The 25046-nt window shown below is 40.8% G+C and overlaps 1 long non-coding RNA gene across 1 annotated transcript in view; it reads left to right on the top strand.

Moving 5' to 3' along the window:
* The first annotated feature begins 378 nt into the window (after positions 1-378).
* The window catches only part of LOC135314206 (uncharacterized), a 44092-nt gene continuing 19424 nt past the window's right edge, over positions 379-25046 (top strand). The window contains exons 1-2 of the long non-coding RNA XR_010373662.1: positions 379-434; positions 4341-4450. This is a non-coding gene — a long non-coding RNA (uncharacterized LOC135314206). The remainder of the gene's footprint in view (positions 435-4340; positions 4451-25046) is intronic.

Here is a 25046-nt window from a genome sequence, read left to right as displayed (position 1 = left end):
AGAATTTCTGCTCATCTTTCTTAATATAGAGACACTACTTACCATTTTGTACATTAGGGACTTTGCATGGCTACAGATACAGCTGCGTGAAGAGGAACTATGACGGCGTTGTAAAATACTTCATAAAGCCAGGGGCTGACCCTGGCTTTGACATCTCCATAGAAGTAAGTGAAGAGGAGCTAGAAACTTCACCTAACCTAGTTATTTGCAGTAACTGCACATTTTTTTACCCCAAAAGTCACAGTTCAACTTTCAATTCCTATTTAGAAGAAGCTTCTCTCTTCAGCCAAGTGGAGTTTTGCTTGAGTGAAGATTTGCTGTGTTAAAATTTAGCTTGCTGATTTCATCACACTCTGTGTCCTGAAAGACAACATAAGTAAAGCCCTGATCCTAAGGGGAGGTGGCAGGAGAAAAAAGAATGGCCTACTGAAGGGGTAAGGATTTTCAATTTGTTGTATATGCTAATGAGGTCATCTGCTCATCCATATGCAAACAAAAAATATTTCATGAAATAGTTGGGTTGTATTACACAAATGCTTGCTAAACAAACAAATCCCTTCAGACGGGTAGAGGGCTGGTGCACAAGGTTATCAGCTCAACACATCTCTACTGTATATAAAACTTTGTGCACAGTATCTCCCAATTTCATGAAGACCAAGGTCATTCAAGCTAAAAGACATTGTTTTTTTAAAGACATCTGAATTACGATCACTTAAAAAACTATCTGTACAGAGTTGACAGAAGGAATTTATGATTTCAATTCTGGAAACTTGATAAAAGAAATGAAATAAAGTCTAACTCCAAGGTGTAAATTAAGAAAAGAAAGTGCTCAACTTCCAGCAGCATGTAAGCTCCTGTCTATTCGGCATGCTTAAGCACAGTAACTTTTTTTAGTATGTGTTGAGAAATAATTGCCCTGAAGGGAATCAGATGTGTAAAATGTAAGGCAGTAGTTTTACATTTTGGTTTTAGAAGGTTAGTAGACCTTTAGGATTTACAAGAATAGCTTACTGTGTACTGTTTAGGAACAGAGCTCATGATTCGAGACCATTTCAGTGCTAGAGAAATATTTCTTTGTTAATGATGCTTTTAGCATGAGGGAATCTTTGAAAACTGTATCTGCAGATATCAAGGCTAGATGAAGGATTTCTCCAAGGGTGTTCAAATCAGTGATCAGGAAAAGGTTACACAAATACAGTGCATTAGCATTGTCTCCTTGGTAAAAGAAACTAAAGAAATAATCTCTGAGAAATTGAATTGTTTTACTAGTGGAAAGCATAACGCTTTGTGTGGTTGGAGGAACTCAGCCAGAATCCAGTTTCAGTGAATTATAGGTCTTTATAACAAAGTACTTTGTTGAATTTTTTTTTTAATTTCATGTTGGCATCATGTCAAATTTACATGTTTGAGGTATAATTAGCCAGTCTGATTACAAAAAAATCAACTATAATTTAAAAATATAAATTAACATAAAATGACAAACATTGAAAGTTAATATCAACTCAATGTTCATTCTTTTGCATTCAAATGAGTCTTATTAAGTTATTAAGTCCATCTAAATATCAGTATAATTTTCAACTAATACACAATGAGTTCCATAATCTGCCTCTCTCCCTAACCCTCCATTAGCTCTATTGTTTCTCTCCATTTTGTTACTCCAATAAACCATTTTAGAATGACATTATTTCATTTTTCATGTAAAGCGCAGAGCTTGAGTTTAGAAATCCAATTCTGATGCAAGCTAGACCTCTGGTGACCATGTGCTCTGTTGATTCTAAATACACCGTTACAGCTCATGGCCTTTCTTTGAAATGCAACAGAAAGAAGCAATATCTGAATTTAAACAAGCAAATCAAGCCAATTGGCTTAGAATTATGATGCTTGGTTTTCTAATGCATATTCAGAGTGGTAGAAAAGAAAGTATGAAATTTAATTGTACCATAAAACTGTCAGGAGAAAATATATACTGAATATCAAGCAGGATTACATTTCTTCAGTAGTGATAATATGTGGAAAACTTTTTAGTTAAAGAACAGCTACATTTGTTAATGCTATATTTCTGGACAGAGAGAAGTTCTAAGAACCTCATGACTGAAAAAAAAAAAGTGACAAAACAGGGTGCCTTTTGTTCGTTCACTAGAGCAGGACACAATGTTTCTGCACACCGTCTGTGTTACTAACATCTCTTTAGCACAAAAGACAAAACAGGGAAAAAGGTAAAGCAACTCATGTAGTGCTTTCTGTTTTTACAACAGTAGCACAAAACCAACAGCAGTTTGCAAGCTACACCACCAGAGAAGTATCAGCTGGAACCCACAAAGACCCTTTGGAGAATTTGTATTATTTATGTGCCAGAGAGCATAATCATAAAATTTACACTATATCCCATTACATGTGGAAACACACCTTATCATAATTTCTATTACACTGCCAACTATTCGATTTATGCACACACATGAACTCAGCCATTGAAACTATTTTTTATCTTCATACCTCTTTAAGAAAATAAAATTAATGGCTGATACAGACAAAATAAAATTCTTGTGTATACACCATGGCATGTGTACACATACATATCCACCAAGACACCTCTGGAAAATGAGTTTTCATTTTTTAGTAAAATGTTTTAACATCTGTAAATGGACACGCTGCATAGATCGGACTCAAATTTCCTGGAGACTGTGGAAACAATCCTGAGCTGACTTGGATGGGCTTTTAACCAAGTCCTGCCTGTTACTACTGATTTCACCAAGCTGAAGACATAAATGAACCCATTAGGGAATCAGTAAGTTAAATTTACTGATCATGCTTCCAGTCACATACATTTAAGTGCATAGCTAGTTACTGTAATCAAATATGATGACAACTAATGATCCAAAACCATTAAAGGGAAATAATATTAATGATATTGTTTCTTGTCACTGCACCAGCGCTAAATTTAAAGGAAATAAGATACTGTACTCCTCACTATTTCCGCAGGGATTTTTTGCCAAACAAGAGACCCTCTTGTGGAGTCAGTAGTTCTGGATTACTTGCATTTTTTTCCTTAAGAGACAGGTATCACTCCCATACCATTTTTGTGGACAGTGGTATTGAGAACAGGTTCTTTACTGCCAGTGCCTTAATCTCAAAAGCTCAGTTTAAATATCTGTCCGTATTTATCTCAGTTGTCGTTGTGTGATACATTCCTCCTCTTCCTGATAGAGAGGTGGGTCTATGGAGAAGTTGTGCTTGTTGTGTTCGTATCTACTTCCAGGGCTGAATGAAAATGGGAGGTGTGCTTGAAAGCAGCCTCCGTGCTGTGGTCACAAAGGAAAAATATCTGAGTGGAAGTCTTTGGTCCAGGTGGTGGTGACATGGTGCTATTTTCCTCAAGTGTAAACAAAAATCCCTCATGAAAAATTCGGTGCCTGAATCTGGCAGAGAGACTTATGAGGAACTCTGGCATCCATCTCCAGCTGCCATTCTCCTAGCTGAGAAGTCTTCCCCATAGTCTGCCAGTGACCTTGTGGATGAGGTAGTGAATATATCTGAAGAAGCAAAACCTGCTGATAATAAAAAAAAAGCAAGAACTTAATCAGTGATGATCTGGAACTCTCTGACAGAGATCAGTATCTCCATAATAAGGGACTTACTGGTTTGCTTAACCTTCCCCTTGTAATGATTTGTATTGCCCTACCTAATCAAGCACCTTGTGCCTTTAGACCCCTGTGGGATAAATCCAAGGGTTAACTTTAAACTTTTAGTGTGGTCTTTGCTTTTCAGTGTGCCAGAACAGAGAGCAGTCTCCCTGTCAAATCAATGAGAAATAATACCTAATACTAGGACAGAGAGGTGCTTCTACCCTCAGGCCATCAGTTAAAAACCAGCACAGCATCCAGTCTGCTTCTGCTCCGATGGCTGTTACTGAGTGACAGGTGTCTGGTGGCCTGGGTTTAATGAGCAACTTTTCTCATGGAAAGATGCTTACGTGGCTGCTGACTGATGCCCTTCTCACAGCTGAAATACTGAGTACCTAAATACCACTGGAGAGTAAAACAGTGTTTCAACCCTGAAGGAGGTTCCTCCATAGCATGTTTTCTTTGAGGCACAGGCCTGTTGGCCCAAATCTTGGTTACCTTACGCCTTTTCTGAAGGACAATAGGATTCTCAACTGGGCATTTTATGAAAGCACTGTATATATTTTGAAAGAAAATATTTGCATTTTTCCAATGCATACTAAGGAAATAATATCTTATCGCCTTTATGCAATTCACCTTTTATATTTTTGACATCTTTTTGCTGATAAGCAGTCTTAGGGTTTTTGAGAGGACTTACGGTCATATGTTTTTTCACTAAAGCCACTCGCTCCTTCAAGGAGGTAAGAATCTGAGAGAAGCAAAAACCACCATGAGATAGATGACAAGAGGCAGGAGCTGGGGCAAGACCAAAGTGCAATATTAAAGTCATGGTGAGTTGTGTTTTGATCATACATCATGTTTCCTATTGTGCACATGACTTTGAGGATTTTTCTTAAAACACATAGACCATTAGCAAAAGCATTCCTCATCTGACAGGTGGAAGCTGAAGCAGGGAGATCAGGGAAAGGGATATATAAATAAAAGGCTGCAATTACATTGTGTGATGTAGGAACATACAGACCCTTTGTGCTAAGGGGGGAGTCTGAGAACCTGCTTAGTACCTCCTCAAAGAAATCCATTCTTGCACACTATTTCCAGACAATCCTCCACTCCCCACATCTACGAAGGAGGACACACACAAATACTGCTTTTTCTTCACATAGTTGGAGCTGGCTCCCTTTTTTCAGACCTAATCTGCCCCATGAGTTTCGGCAGACTCAGTACAATGTGGTACACTAGTGAACTCACACCCTTGTTAGCTGGGAAAAGACTCCCCTTAGCTTCTTCAAGAGCAAACCACAGATCATTCCCAGCACAATAGAGATATAGAAACTGCCTTATTTATTAAAAGTGTGGTAGTGTGCTTGATTACATTTACATTCATAGTTAATTCCTGGCACTGCTGAACATATGAAAAGATAATTATGACAATGGTGCCAGTTATTTTTAAATGGCTATATGAATATACATTTTTTAAATGACAACATTAAGTGCATATCTTTATCAAATGAAAAATGTATGTCTGCTATTCATTCATTAGCAAAAATTTACATCCACAGTAAAATATTTGGCTTTGACTGAAAGAAGGTTCATTATACCTCCAAAGCAAAGTGCAGAATGAAATGGAAATATTCTCTGAGTTTTTGTTGGCAGTGTGCTAAAACTGTGAGTAACGCAGCTGGGAGTGCTGGCGACTCTGAAGATTCCTAGTGCCTACAACCCAGATGTTGTTCATGCCTCTGCTACTCCCATTAGCAGAAGGTAAACGTGTTTGTGTAAGGAAAGGGCAAACAGACTACTTCATGTGTACTGAATTTTTAAAAACATATAATTGAAAATGTACACTGAGATCTGTTTCAAAGCATACTAGCAGGGTACTAAAAGTTATGTCTGAGACTCTCTAGTTAAGCTTCTTACTTCTTAATCCACTGTCAAGAAGATTGCTGACCATCCTTTTGATGCAATGCAAGAGTTAGAAGGTTAAGTGATAAGATTTCTGACCTCTCTGTCATACATGAGGACACTTACCCAGAGGGAAAAGGCTTGTATGTATTTTGCTTAGGAAGAGAGCTTCACTGGCCAGCAAGAAGAAATGAAGAAATCTGAGCATGCGAATGTTTCAAATACTGTAACTGAAATATTTGTGACTCTCAGGCTGGCAGGCAAACTAGCAAATGAGAAGAGATGAACAGTAAGCGTGTAGGGCGTGGGAGCACCAGTGTGGTCTTAATTTGCAATGCTAGTTTCCTAATCTGGAGCCTCTGAGCATCAGTAATGTAAAAATTGTTAGTCAAAAATCCCCTTCTTCATGTACACTGAACAGACATGGGGCAGGGAAACTTGGAAAACTGTTCCCCTAACACACTGACTGCCAGCGTGCAATGCACCATCACCATTGTCCAGGAACACACACCTGCAAACCTTCAGTAATTTGTTGGTTTTGAGAGATTTTATGAAAAATTTCAATCCTGTGGTATTTTTTGGCAAATTCTAATGAAATATTTTTCTGAGTGATTTTTTTTTCCCCAGACAGTCCTATGATGTACTTGGTGCTGCAGCAAGACCCTAACATTGAAAATGTGGGCTTAATTTGTAAGGGTGAATGTCTCCTACATGCTGTCACTAAGCTGTCTCCATTGGCGTAAGATCACTTTTATCACCAGAAAGACATGTGCAAAGCCCACTGAAGTCAGGGAATATTAACAGACACACTCAAGGCAAAAAGGATGTCCATTAAAATGGGAGCTAGTAAGACACTTCTGAAGCTGTCTCTGTGTTTTGCTGAAAGCTGGAACTTCTTCAGGCTAGGTGACAGTACAGAGGGAACACATCTGTTTCAAAAAGTTCTTCAGAATTCATTTCTATATGGTGTAATAATAACAATAATAACCTTCCAGTGTATTCTGGCTTACAAGCCACTTGCAGTTTTGCCCGTGACACTCAATGGCAATTGAATCAACGTCGCAGTGAAGGAAACCTTTACAAGAGCAGCTAAGGGAAATGAGAGGAATGAACCATTCTGGTCCCTAAAGACTTTAAATCTGCCAAACATTTGCTTTACCCTTGTTCTCTTTTGGATGGTGAATGGAATTCATCCTTGTTCCTGGACTTGCAGCAGACCTCAGCTGTCTGGGTGATTGCACAAGGGATTTGGAGATCAATCAGGATCCAAACCCAAGCCTTAGCATCTCAGCTCCTCTCTGCAGTAAGTGATTCTTTTATATGAAAAGGCAGAAAGCTATACTGTTAAAATCAATGACAAAACTCCTGCTGCCTTCAGAGAGGCTGAATTTCAATCTAAAAAGACCTGGTATGTTTAATGCTGCTGAAATGAAGAGTTTCAGTAGGAATCTCGTAGTAAACTACATTTGGACTGGTCCTGGACAACATCTTGAATAAAAACTAATTTAATGATTCAGATCACAAAAAAAAAAAAAAAAAGAGATGGGCTTAAGAATTCTGGAAGCTTTAAAAGTAAAGAAATACATGCCTTAATAGCAGTCACCTTCTGCCACTGGAGCTATTCAGACTCCCTTTGTTACCTGCTCAGAATCCCCCCCTCACCCAAAAGCACTATAAACTTGGTTATCCTACAGAAATAAGAAATTCACTTTTGATCAGTGGCTTGAAGAACTAAGATTTTAAAACAAGTCATAAAGTTGTGATGGTTGGCAGGTCACGGACCTACAGGTAAGCCACGTGCTTTCAGTTGTGCTCCTGCACACAGGAAGGGGAGCAGGATCGTTGCTTCTCTGCACCCAGGGCTGTTTGGCTCTGGAGAGGAGGAGGACTATGAGGTAGGATGGTGGGAACCAGGTCCCTTGTGAGGAGCAGGTCCTGGGGCCAGGCATCTGGACAAGGAGGGGACACACATGAGGTACTGAAGGGTGATTAGGAGGAAGGGCAAGGAAAACAGTGACTATAAGCTAGGGCATGTAGGCGATAGTGGAGCAATAACATGTTTAGGAGATTTTGGGAAGCAGGGGATGGAAGTAGATGGGGCCCAAGACCCTGCTCTGAATATTACAGGACAATGAACACATAGATGCCAAACTCACCAGTTTAATGTTTGCATCATTAAACACAAGGGCTGATGGGTGAAGGGGGCAATCTAGCTGTTAAAGCAAGTACAGGTCTGGGCTGGAGGTTACACCTTCAAACCCACCTGAAATGTGAGAAATAAGGTTACTGATACAAGTTGTGTTGCCCCAGTCAACACACCGCTTCTGCACAGACTGGTATGTGTTGTGGATTGACTTTGGCCAGCAGTGAAGCACCCACACAGCTGCTCACTCATTCCCCTCTCCCAGCACAACAAGGGAGAGAATAGGAAGAGCAAAAGCAAGAAAACTCTTGGGTCAGAGTAAAGAGTTTAATAAGTGAGGAAAAGAGGAAAAGCCAACAGATGCAAAAGCAATCAGCTGTTCACCTCCCACCAGCAGACCAATGCCCAACCAGCCTCTGAGCAATGGCCACCTTGGAAGCCAAAGCTGCTCCAACTCCTTCTTCCTCTAACCCAGTTTTATTGCTGGGCATGATGTTATATGGCATGGAATATCCCTTTGGCCAGTTCAGGTCAGCTGTCCCAGCTGTGCCCCCTCCAAATTTTTTGCCCATCCCCAGCCTCCTGACTGCAGGGGCATGGGAGGGCAGAGTGGGAAAGAGAGAAAGCCCTGGTACTGTGCAAACACTGCTCAGCAATTGCCAAAACGTTGGTGCATTATGGCTATAAATGTCCACAAATACAAACACAGCACCATACAGGCTGCTTCATTCAGGGCAGACAGTATGACAAACTGTTTAATGGTATTATGCTGGGAGCAAGCAAAGCCTCACCAAAGCCTTATTAATTCAGAATAAATAGCAAAAATTGATCTGGTTTCTTTATGGAATAAATAAAGGATACAATATTTTTTAGCCCAGAGCCCAAAGCTACCTTCAAACCTTGCACAGACATTGAGCCAGGGGATCGCAGGTGAGGCTGCTGTATGTCTGTGGGATTTCATGGGCTAAATCTGTGCATAGCTACTCTGACACTTCCAGTTCACATCATACTTACTGCATGTGCATGAACCATCTGTGTACCGCACGTGTCGTTAATCTGGCATACCCTGGGGCTGCCAGATTTCTGGCTAGTCAGATGAAGCTACTGTGTAGGTGTTCCCATAAGTTGCCACATGTCTGGAAGGCTAGCAAATGCAACAATCTCTTTCTTCCCTCAAATTCTTTCCAGCTAAAATTTCCAGAAAATAACCACAGAAAATAATCAGCAGTCTGATATACGGTAGCTGTGCTTTCAAGAACATTTTCAGTTTTACAGTTTACTGTTTTAGGGAAATGACTGTATGCGAGAAGGGGGAAAAAATGTATGCTCTATACATAGAAACATTGGTTACTCTAGTGTTTTTTAGTCAACGTGCCCAATTTTCTCAATAGAAAATTTTGTATCAAACTTTTGTGAATGTATGTGTGTGTAATGGAGACTTAGAGAACAATACAATACAACATAAGAACAGTACTGATCACTCATCACAAAGAGAATGCTAAGAGGATGAGACTCTGCAGTTGTATGTTTGAAAACAGAAGAAATGGCCATTATGTTGTGAAAAGCCTTCTAATTTTCTGTTTTGTGCTGCTTTGCAGGTGCTCTGTGTCCATCTTTGTGAACTTAGGTAGCTAGTGAAACCTCCCTTGGGGTCTGCTGCCCAGACATGCAAGTGCGCAGCAGCTCTGTACCGCATTTACTTAACTTGTTGATCAATATGAAAGACCTGCTTCATTTGGCTTTAGTGTGAAGGAGGGTGGGAGTACAGTAAATTCCCACTGCTTGCTTCGCCAGCACAAGCACAGGACAGCCAAGGTGGTGGGACTTTCTACTTTCTCCTACGCACTGCTTTTCCTGCCTGAGTTGCCTCGTGCCTAAGTAACTCTGGGAACAGCAGGAAAGTCCTGCCGAGGACTGCTGTGGAGATGCCGTGTACTTCCAGATCCCTTGGGCTGCGGTGGGGCCTGTTCCTGCTGAGTGCTAGGGGAAAGTGAGGCACAGAAAGAGTTTACCAATGGTTTCAAGGCTGTGGCAGGGATAGATGGACCCCACTATACCCAATATTTGACATGCTGCTGCGTAGAATAAAAGGCAAGTTAGAGCCAGCTGGTAAAACACTACATGACCCTAGTAAAAAATTAATAGTGATATTTAGGAGACACATTGCAGAGTGGAAAGAGAGCTGGAACAGATATTTGATCCTACATACATTCATAGAAACAGGACAATGTTCTTGTTTTTTCCTGCTAAAGACACTTAGACCAGACAAACATATGTTTCCTTCTCAATTTCTTCTCCTTCTAACAGAAACAACCCATCAAACCCTTGAAAACTGTCTAACTGCTTAGGGTAACAATGACACAGTCAGAGGCAGGTTTTTTTCCAGTGGACCTTGGATCCATGCAGTGCAGAGAATAATAGTGAATCAAGGCAAGAAAGAATATACAGCTTGCCTAACAGGGATGTAGTTCATTTATTAGTCTGGTCATGCCAGACATCCTGTGATGCAGGTATGATCCTCGCCATCACCTTCAACACCTCGTCTGCACCCACAGATTGATTGGTCTGTAAGAGCCCTTCCTCTTGGCTGCCCGAAGTTGGAGGGTTTTTGTAAAAAATCAAAGTGCGGTCTTGTCATTGAAGCTTGTGACATGAGGCGCGGGCAGGAGGGAGGAGAAACTGAGGTTGCACAGAAGTACTGTAAATCTCTTATTTTCTAATTTTACAATGATTTTATTATCATTTTTGTAATATATTCACACCATTAAGATGATGACAGAGAGAGGGAGTACAATAGGCTAAGAAGATCTAAAAGTTTGGAAATGCCAGTTAGGAAAACTCTTTTCCACAAGGAGTTTAACACTGTTGGGAGTGGGTTGAGGGACAGCAGGTGAGAGCAATTTTTCTTGTGGGTGGAAGTCAATAAACACTGCTCATGCAGAAAACCAGTGTTTTACTAGCTGTGCTGTGCCTTCATTTGTTTGCATGTATTTTTCATACTGCTCATGAAAGTCCCATTTGAAAACACTTTTCAAAAGGATTAAAGCTCACAATCATGGATTACTACTGTTTCATACCCAGAGAGAGTAAGTTATTGATTCAGAAAAATAGAGCTTTTGATTTAATTGAATGTGAATGTGTGTTTATTAACATTTATACACTTCTCTGGAGGTGTGTGGTGCTGTGCAGACTACTGAGTTGACAAGGTCCCTGCCCTAGGATGCTTACAAGACAGACAACACAATGAATTACGACATTGGCTAAGAAGGGTCACGGGGGGGTGAAAGAGGAAGGGAAACAACAGAAAGCAAAAGAAAGGGAATTTGTTTCATGAAAGACCCATTATTTACAAAGCATGGCCATCAGGTAATTTGATTCCCATTGGCTTTTATTTGGATTTGTTTTTCATTTTGTTTTATTATGTTTAATAATCAGGCATGGGTGAGATAGTGCATAACACTAGAGCTGAGATTAATGATGAAAGACTAAGAGAAAGCTGTGGCTCTCGAGGAGGGATTTGAGGAAGAAAAGCATTTGGTTTTTGACTCATTAGAAGCAGGAAGGCTCAGGCACGGAAGAGTTTCACACTTGCGTTAAACTTTAAATTAACCACATGTGTAAGTCTTTGTGGGAATAGGGGACTAATTGGGTAGATTAGAATACAATTAACTGTGAAGTCTGGCTAGCACTAACTGACAATGTTTAAAGAGTGGAAAAGCTGATAAAATCCTGCCTAGTTAAAAAAATAGCTATAAAGACATTTAGGGAAGGAAGGGAGGGAAGGGAAAGGGCCCTTTGCCATTACAGGGTGAATGCCAGCAACAGAAGTGCATATGAACTTGGTGCTCTGTATTGTTGCTGTAACCTTACTCGGCTATACTGATTTTTCTTTCAAGATCCATTTCAATTATCTTCTCTCAACTAAGCCCACTGCTGACCTGCAGAAACCTTCATCATCTTCAGACTTCACAAGCAGGAAGATGCTGTGCTGCCCCAGAGCTAGCAGGGCAGGGGCAGCTAAAGAACAGCTTCTCCAAAATTTACCACCATTTCATCACAATGTCTCCTGAAACATCCTAAAAGCTTTTAACTACTTTGGGAAATGACCACAGTTATCCAAGTGTTAGAACTTTGTGGGCATGTTTCCTGAGCATTTAACTATCTAATAAAACACAGCTAAAAAGTTATGCCAGAATTTTCTAACAGATACCAGATAGTGTATTCTATTCATACATAAAATTCAGCAATACTTTAAAAAGAAGCCTCTTTCCTAAGTACATATCTTCCACCCATCAAAGATGTAAAAAACCCTCTTGTTTGTATTTTTGGAATTGTCTCAAATTGTATGACTTCTTAAAAGAATTCTTGGCTTTTCAAAGATTGTCCATTAGAGAAGGCAATTTATAAATAGAGATTTTATGCCTGGTGTCTTAGCCTGGAGTTAGTCAGAAGGACCCCATGGGAAACAGTCCTCAGGTACAAGGGAATAGAACAGAGCTGGCAGATCTTTAAGGGCATGTTCCACGCAGTGCAAGAACTCTCAGTTCCCAGGTGTTAGAAATCAGGCAAGCAAGGGAAGACACCAGCATGGCTGAGTCGAGACATGCTGGTCAAACTAAAGAGCAAGAGGGAACAGTGCAGGCAGTGGAAGCAGGGACAGGTATCCTGGGAAGAGTATAGGGACGCTGCCCGGTTGTGTAGGGATGGGGTCAGAAGGGCCAAGGCACAGCTGGAGCTGTATTTGGCAAGGAATGCAAAGAATAACAAGTAAGGCTTCTATAGGTATGTCAACCAGAAAAGGAAAGTCAAAGAAAGCATACCCTCCCTGATGAACAGGAATGGTGGCCTAGTATCAACAGATGAGGAGAAGGCTGAGGTACTCAACAACTTTTTTGCCTCGGTTGTCATAGGTAACCTCTCTCCTCACCCCTTCCAAGCCAATGGACTGCAGGATGGAGACCAGGGGGATAAAGCCCCTCCTGCTGCAAGGGAAGATCAGGTTTGTGACTGCTTGAGGAACCTGGACATACACAAGTCTATGGGACCTGGTGAGATGCATCCCAGAGTCCTGAGGGAATTGGCTGACATAGTCGCTAAGCCACTCTCCATGGTATTTGAAAAGTCATGGCAGTCAGTTGAAGTCCCTGCGGACTGGAAAAAGGGAAACATTGTGCCCACATTTAAAAAGGGCAGAAAGGAGGACCCAGGGAACTACTGTCCTGTCAGACTCACCTCTGTGCTGGGGAAGATCATGGAACAGATCCTCCTAGAAGCTATGCTAAGGCACATGGAGGACTGGGAGGTGGTTAGAGGCATCCAGCATGGCTTCACCAAGGGCAAGTCCTGCCTGACCCACCTAGTGGCTTTCTATGATGGAGTGACTACATCAGTGGACAAGAAAAGAGCTATGGATGTCATCTATCTGGACTTTTGTAAAGCCTTTGACATGGTCCCCCATAGTATCCTTCTCTCTAAATTCAGGAGATATAGATTTGATGGGTATGACTGTTCAGTGGGTAAGGTCTTGGTTGGATGGTCACATCCAGAGGACAGTGGTCAATGGCTCGATGTCCAGATGGAGACCGATGACAAGTGGTGTCCCTCAGGGGTCCAAACTGGGACCAGTGCTGTTTAACATCTTCATCAATGACATAGACAGTGCACCCTTGGCAAGTTTGCAGATGACGCCAAGCTGAGCAGTGCAGCTAATGCGCCTGAGGGACGGGATGTCATCCAAAGGGACATGACAAGCTGGAGAGGTGGGCCATCTGAACCTCATCAGGTTCAAGAATGCCAAGTGCAAAGTCCTGCACATGGGTTGGGGCAACCCATGTGCTCAATACAGGCTGCTCCTAGGGATGAAGGGATTGAAAGCATCCCTGCAGTGAAGGACTTGGGGGTACTGGTAGATGGAAAGCTGGACATGAGCCAGCAAGGGGTGCTCGCAGCCCAGGTGGCCAACCATATCCTGGGCTGCATCAAAAGAAGCGTGGCCAGCAGGTTGAGGGAGGTGGTTCTGCCCCTCTACTCAGCTCTGGTGAGACCCCACCTGGAGGGCTGCGTCCAGCTCTGGAGCCCTCAGACAGGAACAACTGTTGAAGCAGGTCCAAACGAGGGCCACAAAAATGATCAGAGGAGTGGAACACCTCTCTTATGAGGAGAGACTGAGAGAGTTGGTGTTGTTCAGCCTGGAGAAGAGAAGGCTGCGGGGAGACCTTATTGCAGCCTTTCAGTAATGAAAGGGGCTTTATAAGAAAGATGGGGGCAGACATTTTAGTAGGACTTGTTGTGATAGGACAAGGGGTAATGGTTTTAAACTAAAAAAGGGTAAATTTAGACTAGACATAGGGAAGAAATTTTTTATGATGAGGGTGGTGAAGTGCTGGAACAGGTTGCCCAGAGAGGTAGTGGAGACCCCATCCCTAGAAACATTCAAGGTCAGGTTGAACCTGATCTGGTTAAAGATGTCCCTGCTTATTGCAGGGGAGTTGGACTGGATGACCTTTAAAGGTCCCTTCCAACCTAAACAATTCTGTGATTGACTCTATCTGCAGAAACCTGAACTTGGTGTTGTTGAGTCTTAAAAACTTTTGTAAAACAGTTAGTGGTGAAAATTGTATAAACATTTCATCATCTGAGGGGATGATATGGAAGAGTTGGACCCTGTATTTGAATTGACCTTCAGTGGTTAACTGTCTTTCACAATGCAATGTGTAAAGCCCTTTTTGTCTAAGGAAGATCTCTGACGGAAGGAGGAAAAGCATATGCTCAAATTTGTCCAACGATGGGACTGCTTCAATTAAGAAACTCAGTAATTCAATAGTGATAAAGATTTAGATGCCTGGTGTTGAGAGACAATACTGTATGTGGAAGTTGCTCTGAGCACTGTATGTTGATGTAAATTTTTATTTTATTTCCAAGATAATAAGAATAAAGTAGTGCATTTAAATGTCTGACCAATACAACCCTTGCACTTCTTACAGACAAATAATTATGCCTGATCTCTGTTTTGCCTTTCTTCCTAAATATGCATTCAGCAGCATATATGACCATACAGATGGTCACATACACAGGCATGTATACAGGCCTAATCAAAAATCATCATCTTCCATTCTTACATCCTGAATCAAGGTCATAACTACCATGAATCTGAAGAGGTGACTGTATTCACCTGCATAGAATATAAATGATGTTGAAAACAATAGTTACGACACGCTTTACTAAAGCACAAAATTTACATCACCTGAGTGAAAGAGTCAAAATTTCTTCTGTTATGTCCTCTGCCTTCACAGACTTGCCTTATCACTGGAAAACTGACTGATCCAAATAGGCATCTGAAAATTAGTCACTCCAGTTTCACAGTGATTTTTAGGAAAAAAAAAATTGATAAAATAAGGTATTTCCAACACAATTCCCATTGGTTTTGCAGATTTTTGATAGACTGTTAAAAAAGTTGGCTTTGTCAAACTCCCTATTTGAAAAGAGGGGCCCTGAGAGTTGTGTATTAATGAATCTCCACACTTACCTTATTGCATGTTGTCAGATGGAGGGCCAATTTCAAGGGCATCTTTCACCTGTCAAGTACTTACCCATCTAAGAAGTGTCAATAAAACCAAGGTGTCCTCTGCTTCAATAAAGGCTGAGCAATAAAGGTGAGGGCTCCACCGCCTGCTCCTGAACACTAGTTAATAAACGGAGAGAAAGAAAAGTCTCCAGTTACATTTTTCTTATGCGTTATCTAAATTTTATGATGGTTAAAATTCACTTAGTAAAGTCACCTCTGATTTTTATGTACAAGATATAAAGAAATCCAGCAGCATGATTTTTTTGTATAACATAATCTCAACAGGTTTGTGAACACAATGTCCATAAATGTAAGCTGCTCTTGCAGTCAATGCTCTTATTTCCCTGTACTTGGGTTGCTGTGTGCATTATGTTCCCTTACTCCCATTTGTACTTGCCCTTTTCATTAGTCTTCTTGGTATTGCATTGCTTTAAAAGATCTCATGCAAAAGATTAATTTGATATGACTTTGAATTATACTAATGGCAACAAAAGGCCTGAATATAACCAATTGTTTATGCTATAGAATATAAGTGCAAAGTATTTCACCACTGGATTCAGCTATAGTAGGTGAAATCCTGTTTTATACAACCTGGATGTGTTCTCCTTTTAAGCAGGGCATTTCCATCACTGTCAACAAAGGACCAGACATTTACAGCTAAAGCAAGAGTAAAATTCTTTTTCCTCAATTTTTCAGTTAAAATGTGCTGAAATATTTTTTAAGAAGATGCCTTTTCACAATAGGCATTAAGGAAAACCCCAATCCCTGACAGTCTTAAATAGGACTTTTTTTTTGCTGACATAAACATTGGTTCTTAATGTGGATTTGAGCATTTGGCTAATTTAAAATTTATTTTAAACTGTTGAGAGATTTATATTTGGAAACAGCTGCTGAACATGGCCCTGTAGCTACCTTTAGCAATGTTTTATTATCTTGACTAAGCTCATAATGGTGATTCTCTGCTCTACCACTGACATCTTAATGGCTGCCTCACCAATACTGATGTTGTAGGAAGTATATGGGACTGACTTTTACATCTATAATGGTATGGTAATGCGAGCCATTACAATGTCAGTGGTGGTTTATTGGCATTATGGTTTAAGATTATGAGGGTATTACAATGCCATTGCAAACAAATACTGCTGTTTTTAAAATGAGCAGATGAAACACAGACAAGTGCCAAAATAGTTGTAATATTAAATTCACAATAGCAAGATAGTGTTTGCTTAAGGCAGCCACTACCCTAAAATTTGTCTGTTATCTGCATAATTCAGCAATGCATACTGTGCAGTCATCTGCTGTAGATTCCACAGCATCAGGCAGAAATAACAAATGACCCAGGGTAAATACATTTGCCCATTTTGTGCATTATAGAATTCAGCCTAATTTTAGACCACATCAGCTGGAGGATCAGAGCCTGCAGTCAGAAACTGTCTGATACTGGGGAGAATATCTCTGAATTTCCAAAGCCAACAGCATATAAAACAAAATGGTCTTTTTTTCCTCCGGTTTTCCAGTTCCAAGAGAAGGATGGTTAGAAGCAGAAATAGGAAATAGCAGAAATCAGACAACATTGTCTGGTAAGAGGTTTTGTAGATCAAAAGAGCAGATCCGTGAACATGAACTGAACATGACTGCAAACTGACCTGAAATCACATATGAACTTGAGGTTTCCAGAGGAGGGTTTTGAAAAGCATTTGAGAAAAGTCTGTTCCCTGTTTACATGCTGCATTGGGCTTTCTTATCTGAACTTTTCCCAGGAAAGAAAATGAAAAAGAACGATTTTCAATTGACTTGATACTAAGTACTTTGATTAATACTTTGCAGGAAATTTGGAGTGGGCACAGTAAAGAACTGCTAAGAAAAAGCCAAAGAAATGAGTTTTACATTGATTTCATGTGTTCTGAGGGTCATGGTCATTTTTGTCTCATAAGAATATAGCTGCTTCATCTACATAAGCAAGTGCTGTAGCACAGTAAGAAGAGATCTATAAAGCAAATCAGTTGGTGCTGTGGAACCAACATCCATGCTTTTCACATTGTGGAGCTTTACTGCAGATTGGTTTGGATCAGACCCTTCTGGTCTTAGGACTGAACACTGGTTAATGGTTGGAGACCATCACGTGTACTTCTGGAGTCCATCCTCTGATTCAGTTTCATCTGAAATAAATCCCGTTCATGCTTGTCTGTGATAGCTCTGCACAAAGTCAAGCACAGTTAAAGTGGGGGCAATTGGGAGATTCACTTCATAAATGTGATCCTAATCTAATGGAGATGCACCAATGGAGTTCCATGCTCCTGATCCAATCCTACACAAGTTATTTTCTGTGGCTCTGACTCTCCTCTCTCTCAGTGACTTCATATCTCTGGTGGAACATAGGTGTGGTGGGAAATCAGAGCTGATGAAACTATCTCAGCCCTGGATTTGAGGATAGGATTAGTTCTGCAGAGTGCTCCAGGTGCAACAGGAGTGAAGACAGTAGGAGCCACTGGAGTTGTTTGATCTGGAGAAGAAGAGGCTGAGGGGAGACCTTATTGTTCTCTACAACTACCTGAAAGGAGGTTGTAGAGAGGTGGCTTTTGGTCTCTTCTCCCAGGTCACTAGAGATAGAACAGAGGAAACGGCTTCAAGCTGCATCAGGGGAGGTTAGGATTGGATATTAGGAAAAATTTCTTTACTGAAAGAATGGTCAGGCATTGGAACAGGCTGCCCAGAGAGGTGGTAGAGCCACCATCCCTGGAGGTATGTAAAAGACATGTAGATATGGCACTTCAGGGCATGGTTTAGGAGGCATGGTGGTGTTTGTTGACATATGGACTTGATGATCCTAGAGGTCTTTTCCAACCTTAATGATTCTATGATTCTATGTATATAGAATGAGGGGCAAAGGGTTCAGATGAACATTTGGATTTGAGCCTAACCCCCTGTTATCACTGACCTTACAAAGCTCTGAATAATCCTGCCGTAGAACTGATCACTGACTCTTAAAAATAGCTGAAGTGTTTATTATCTCCATTACTTTTACTTAGAGGTGATAGCAGAAATTCACTCCTCTCATAGAAGCCTTTTAATTTCTGTACGAAGTTTATTCAGGCAGCACATACCCATTTGTTACTGGGTCAGCCTTGTGTCTGGAAATAATTCTTGCTTCTCACAGGATTTACAAAGAGTCATGTCATGTCTCAACCTTGCAATAGCAGACTACCAAGGCCAGGCTTCTTCATAACCTATCAGAAGATGGGCTTTCTGTCCTTTGATCACATTTGCACTGGTGAGCCCACCAGGATGAATTTCTTTTCCTGGAGCTTGACCCTGCTGGAAATATTGATATATCCTGAGATTCCTCTTGTGTCTTTTTATTGTCATAATATACAGGCACTTTACTGTCAGCATGCATGTCCTTAGTATATCCAGGTCTTTCTCTTTTCTCTTATTTCTAATAGGGTGCTTCCAGCTTTTAACAGAAACTTTTTCTGTAATAGAATATCTTTACAGGCATGACCTTTCATGTCTGTTATTAAACTCCCTCTATTACATAAGTCTTCAAGGTTACACAGTCCGTGCAGTATGGCACTGCACTCTGGACCTTTTCTGCAAAGGATGTCTCAGCAAATTTTAGCAGTGTGCACTTTTTTTCCTGTGCCTTGTTCATGCATAAAGTTCCCTCCAGCCCAGGAGCTCATTTTCCATTACAAATAGTATCCTTCAGCTGGTTACGTATGCAATATAGAAATCTCATATTAATGTCCATCTTGTACTCTTTAATAAATAATTTTCCATTTAACACTGTAGCTTATAATTTTCTGAAGACTTTTACTAACTGTGTTTAATCTCTCTGGAAAATAGTGTACAATAGCTAAGAGTTTAACATGCAAACTGCTAAGCAGACGATATTAACAAGTTGAACTATTTTCAGTCAAGTGAAGTGAAGTGCCGTATGGAAATGTGAGGGCCCATGCATGGGTCACCAGCACTAGGCATGTATCTGTTAGGAAATATATAATCTTCTATTTAATCAAGGCAGAAGTTTACATTTTACCACTGAAATGCTTTGGGTATCCAGAGGGTTTGGAGAATCTGGAGGCCCCAGAAAACAGAAACACTTGGTGGGTAGCCTGGTCTGAGTATGAAAGAGGTAGTGAGGAAGATTTTTGCATCATTTGCCTGTCCTGTCAGGGTCATCTCAGGTTCTGTTTGTCTTTTAGATATGCCTTTTCCAGTTTTTGGTTTGGGATACTGAAGGTATTTCCAAGAGACCTATTACAGGGAAAGTAGCAACAACAACAAAACCCCCAAAGAATGCATAACATTATCTTATATTAAGCTCACCTTGATTACACTAAAGGTGTAACAGTTCTTCTAAGGTCCAGAGTTACAGTATGGCAAATAACCACAGAATTTTAAGAGCTCTGTTCAGCCTGAAAAACAGAACAGGTCAGCAGCTATTTGTTGATTGCTAATGCACTAAGCTGTTGACTATTTGTAGGTTGACTATTTGCAGGTTAACAGTCTTCACAAATAGTTTACCTCCATCAGAAAGGTTTTGTTAGGAACAAACAAATGGTAGTGTTCATTGCAGGATTTGCCCAAAGGAAAATTAACTGTGTGTATTGACTGAATCATGATAGAAAAGACTGACCTGGATAAAAGGATGTCCCACCCAAAGCACAAGATCTTTTCATGGTGACTTGAGTGAGATCTGAGGATGGTGGCTGAAGGATTGGTCTGGAGATTTTCCACTTGGGTATTTGCAGTCTTGTTTAAAAAGGAGTTAAATCCTAGGTGGGAGATTGTGAGATGGCACTGAGTAGTTAATTTTCATTATTAAATCCTGGAGAGACTATGATATGATTGGAAATTAATCCTTAACACAGGAGATATCAAAATGGTCTGTGAGCAGGTATCAATCTTCCCTTGTGTGTCATGCTTTTTCCTTCATCTCCTGCAGTGGTTTTCAGTTCTTTAGAGGTGCAAGCTCATGAGAGGTGCTGTCTTTTGTAGACATTTCACATATACAGCTCCTTCTACAGCATGTAGAAATTAGTTTTTGATCAGTCTTGATCACCTTTTGCAAACTCCTCAGAAGCTGTGCACAGCCTCCTAGAGGGTCTTCTAATCAGTGGCTGAGCTAACTGAGATTAGTAACCTAGGTCGTTTAAGCTATGGGATCCTGTTTTTAGGTGTAAATGGACACAATCCCGTCACAGGCTGAACATTCCTTTAATACTATTAATAATGAGGATTGTGGTAGGAAAGGAAGACTCTTCATTTATACTTCTCTGGAGGCAAGAAAGAATTGGACCTGTGAGGCCAGTGGAACTGGACTGATTCCTGTTTTCTGAAGATGGCACAAGCTTCTTTCAGACTGATGGGGGCAGAAGTGCTGTTACAGTTGCCACGAATCCAAGAAAGGAAAGTTCAATACAACAGCAAATTCTGAAAGGTGGAAATTGTAGCTGTTGGGAAGAATTAGGCTAAAGGAGCACTGTGGATGGGAGCAAGATGTGAATGTGTATTGTTGTTCAGCAATGTGGGAATCAAAGGGTCTTGTTTATGGTCAAGAGGTGGAAAAGATACATTCAACAAAAAGCCCATTGCCGCTTTGTAGTGTTAGGTTAGCAATGGTAGCATTTCTAGCAACCCATTTGTAAAAACATTTATGCAACAAACCTCCAGGCAAGATGTACAAAACGGCAGAAGGGGATACCAGCAAAACCGAAAAGAGAGGCTCAGAGGCTAGAAGAGGAAACCTACTGAGTGGCATAATATGCCTGGCATGTAGATACATATGCATAGCTCCTCATCAGATCTTTATCCTTTCCTCCATCTCAGCAAGGGGTGGCTAGTTATCTCACCCACTGACCTGTGTCTGTCAGCAGGCTGCTCGGCACTGGCAGCTGGGAAACTAATTCTTCTCTGCAATGGGAGAGGTGGAAGTGCTATGAGGGACTGCATGACACAATCAAATAAAATGCACGAGCAGAGGTAAAAGCCTGTCTGCAATGCATAGAAAAAGCTGCACTGGTTTCTTCAGTCCTTGTATCCAGCTGAGAGCTAACAGCCTGAGCTCTGTCAGCTCAGCTGGGGGCAGTGATCAACAAAAATTGCCAAACAAAGAGCAAGGGACACAGAGGAGAGTACCAGCAGGCTCTAACTTGGCATGTGCTTCAGGGGTGCCAGAACCCTGCCACCCTACTCGTTTCTCAGTGAAATAAAACTCTGAGCTTGGGAGCTTACAATCTCCTTTCACAGTGCCCAAGCTGTCACTAGCATGCAACCACATTTTCACAAGCATCATTTACGTTTGGCAGTGTTGCTAGATTGCTCTGCAAACCCATTAACAAGATATCACAGCTAGCTTTTTCAAGAAAACTAAATTTCCCTGAAAGAGCCAACCAGCATATCTCTTTTTCCAGACTGAGCTGGAGAGGGAGAAGTTCAGTCATTTCAAACCTCTACTGTTTTTACAGGTCTGCTTAGACTGCCAAGAGCAAAGCTACTTCCAGGGCTCCACAGGCCTCGCCAACAGGATCTAGCCTGGGAAACCATCAGCTCATATCACATACCAGCAGGCCACAGTAAAGCCATTGGACACTAACAATTTTCAGTAACTACCAGATTGGATTAAATTCTAACTAGTGACCTAAAGGTCAAAGGCTTTAGCACTTCTCAAGATGACTCTTGTCCTTATTACTCCAGTGGAGACTGCAGATATAACCATATTCTCACATAGATAAGCATGCACAAATAAACCAAGAACTGAAGGTGCAGGGTCAGCATCCTGCTTCATCCATGAAAGTAGGATGACCTGAGTTAGCCCACTGGTACAGCAGAGAAAGCCACAGGTATGTCTCCAGTACTTGTGCAACTCAGAGTCTGTTATTGCTACTGAAAGAAAAAAAAGTTGCCCTCTGGGACTTGGTAAGTTCAAATAAAAGATTATTCCACCAACAGAAAGATCCTGGTTTTTTAAAGAAATGTTGTATAAATGGATACCAAAAATCCTCCAAATTCCGTAAAATGTGAAGAACTGCAGAAACAATATGAAGCATACTGTTTGCTTTTGTTGTTATTATTGTTCAGAAATAATGATTTTGACAAGGCAAAATTGAGGATGGCATTTTGCAAAGTGCCTGAGTGATTATGCTGTGGTATTTATGAAAAATTACAGTTGGAAGATGTAGCATAAGACAGGCAAGAAACATTCAGCTACTGACCTAGTCCTATCTGCTTCTTCTGAGAGGTGGGTTTAGAAAGAAACACAGACGAACCACAACATTTCTGAAGAGGAACCTGGAGCCAGGGCCAAAAGAAAACAGGTGGCATTCACATGTCTTACTGTGGCACCCAGGATGACCTTGGCAGTTAGCATGGTGTCTTAGGAAGCGCAACGAGCAATTCAGGCAGCCTGCTACCTGGGGCTGTCAGACCCTAACTCAACCAAAAGACAGACGCAGAGGTCAGGCTGTGACTGTAGTTACTTTGCTTGGTCATAGTAGTCACCTCTCTCCATTGATTAAATAGGGAGCTGAGGATTTTCAATGGGGGCCTTTCAAAGCCTTCCAGAGGGTAGGTTACCTGATTCCATACAATTCTAATATGGATTGACTTTCCAAATCCCTCAAGATAAGCAGTGTTGTTAATCTTCAAAGGGAAATCCCTCTATATTTTGTTCCTGAAAACCTCTCAGAGGGTATTTTGAGGTGGAGTTGTCATTAAGAGTATTCAGAAAAAAGTTATCAGCTTGGTTGAGATAGCTAAGCATTTTGCCTTCCTTATGTTTTGCATGTGCTTCTACTCATCAGCTGCTGTCTGCTTCACAGGATGGTTAGGGACCTTTAACTGGGTCTTTGGATATTTCTTGTATCAGTTATCTTTCCTGGTATTTAACCTTTGGTGTATTCAGACACCTCTGGTCTTTCAGTCTTTAGTTTGATACAGAGTGATGAGGAATAATTTGTTGTCATTGGTGAGCGGGGCTTTGTGAAATAGATATTCCAGGAACAGCAGACCTAAAAAGACCCAAGCTTTCTATAGTCTTATAGATTTTTTTATGGACTAAACAGTTATTCCATATTGTCTTTGATTGCTGGGGACTTGGCTCAGTAATCTGTATGATCTCTTGCAGACCTGTGCTCCAATATTCCCAGAAATGCACAATGCTTTTAAACATCTGCTTCATGCCTGAAACAGCAAATGTTTCCTGTCCCTCTCATTTTAACCTATTAATTATGAGTTTATCAAATACACCTGTCCCATAAGTCAAATGGCTAAAAATTCAAGTTCCACATTTCAGTAACAATATTAACCATGAAGGTGGCGGTTAGGCTCAATAATGTCTGGCTAGTGAGAGCGTTAACAGGCTGTGGCAAATCTTGTTAGCTCTAAATACCTTGAGAAAAGACACTTGATGCTGATAATGACTGCTTTGCCAAGAATTATTGATAAAAGGATTTTTAAGGAATAAGAAAATCACTTGTGAAGGAAGAGGGTTTTTTCCTCCTCAGAGCTTTCAGGATGGTTGGAGATGATACTGAAAACTTCAGAATTGGGAAGCTGACATTGACAACTATTTAGTTTTAAGGATACTGAGTAGGGCATCTGGTATGTAATCGGGATGGAAGATGGTCTGTGCTGTGTTAAAATTCATAACCACATGATCCTCATCCTTTCTTCCATCTTTTTTCTAAGAGAAAAATAAGTACAACAAATTATTGAAATGAGAAGTTCAAATATTGAAAGTGTTGAATTGCTTGATGGGTTATGTTTCTCTTCATTGGGGCTACATGTGTCAAGAAGATGTATAACTGGAGAACGTCTATGCTGACACCCAGAGAAGTCTGGGTGCTGATACACAGTAGTGTTTTTGCTCTCCAGCAATTTCAGGAAGAATAATTAACTCAGAAAGGCTCAGAATAAAAGTGCTGTGCCTAGAATGCAGCTGAAGGGAGCAGAATAGGCAGCAGACCCAGACCTTTATCTTGTAGATGTTTTCCAATACTTTGTGTATATTTTACTCTTCTAGACAACAATGAACAGGTGGTTTTCACACAGAAAAATGTAAGATGCTGTCAGGAACAACATCACACTGTGCCCCAGAACCAAAATGAATCTTTTATTCCTTAAGCTGGAGGTGGTGGGAACTTTTGACAGATACTTTTTTAGAGAGGGAAGAGAAAAAGAGCAAAGATCCTTTGTTTGAAAGCTGCTTTTGGCGACCCAAGGATTACATGGACAGACACTTGCAGGAAGCGGTAAGCTTCCTGTGCTGCCAATTCAGTGGCCGAACACACCAAAGAGCAGGGAAATGTTAGAGCTTGGCAAAATTCTTCCAAAGAATCAAAGCAGAGATACCTCTTCTGTTTGGTCTCTGTATTTTTCTCCACCACTGAGTTTTCACATAAGCAGTGGGTCAGATTGCATTACAGAAAAAATAGATTACGTTACAAAAATCGAGGCTCACTAAATCCGAAGTTAGGATTTGTACTCAGGTGAAATTATTAAAGATTGTTTAAAGCTAGCAAAGGCCTGAGAAGTGGAGTTTTGCAGCTGCTGTTCAACATGGCATGTTCTTGCCATTTGAGAAATGACGGGTGCATGCCTAATTCTATTTCTCCTTTGATGAGGCACTCTCACTGACTGGACAGCAGTACCAGTGGAGATGCTTCTGTCAAGACATTTGTTCAGGATCTGGCAGCTGTAACAAGCAAACTCCAATGATTGAATGAGGCAGGGGAGCTGTGCTAAATGGTTAAATATCTCTCATGACACTCTTCTTATAATAACATCTCAGTGACACTTGGCAAATACTGCCACA

The sequence above is a fragment of the Phalacrocorax carbo genome, chromosome 1, assembly GCF_963921805.1.
Source record: "Phalacrocorax carbo chromosome 1, bPhaCar2.1, whole genome shotgun sequence".
NCBI classification, from domain to species: domain Eukaryota; kingdom Metazoa; phylum Chordata; class Aves; order Suliformes; family Phalacrocoracidae; genus Phalacrocorax; species Phalacrocorax carbo.
Note: the sequence above shows the minus strand (reverse complement) of the source record. Positions and strands in the feature narration are given on the sequence as shown.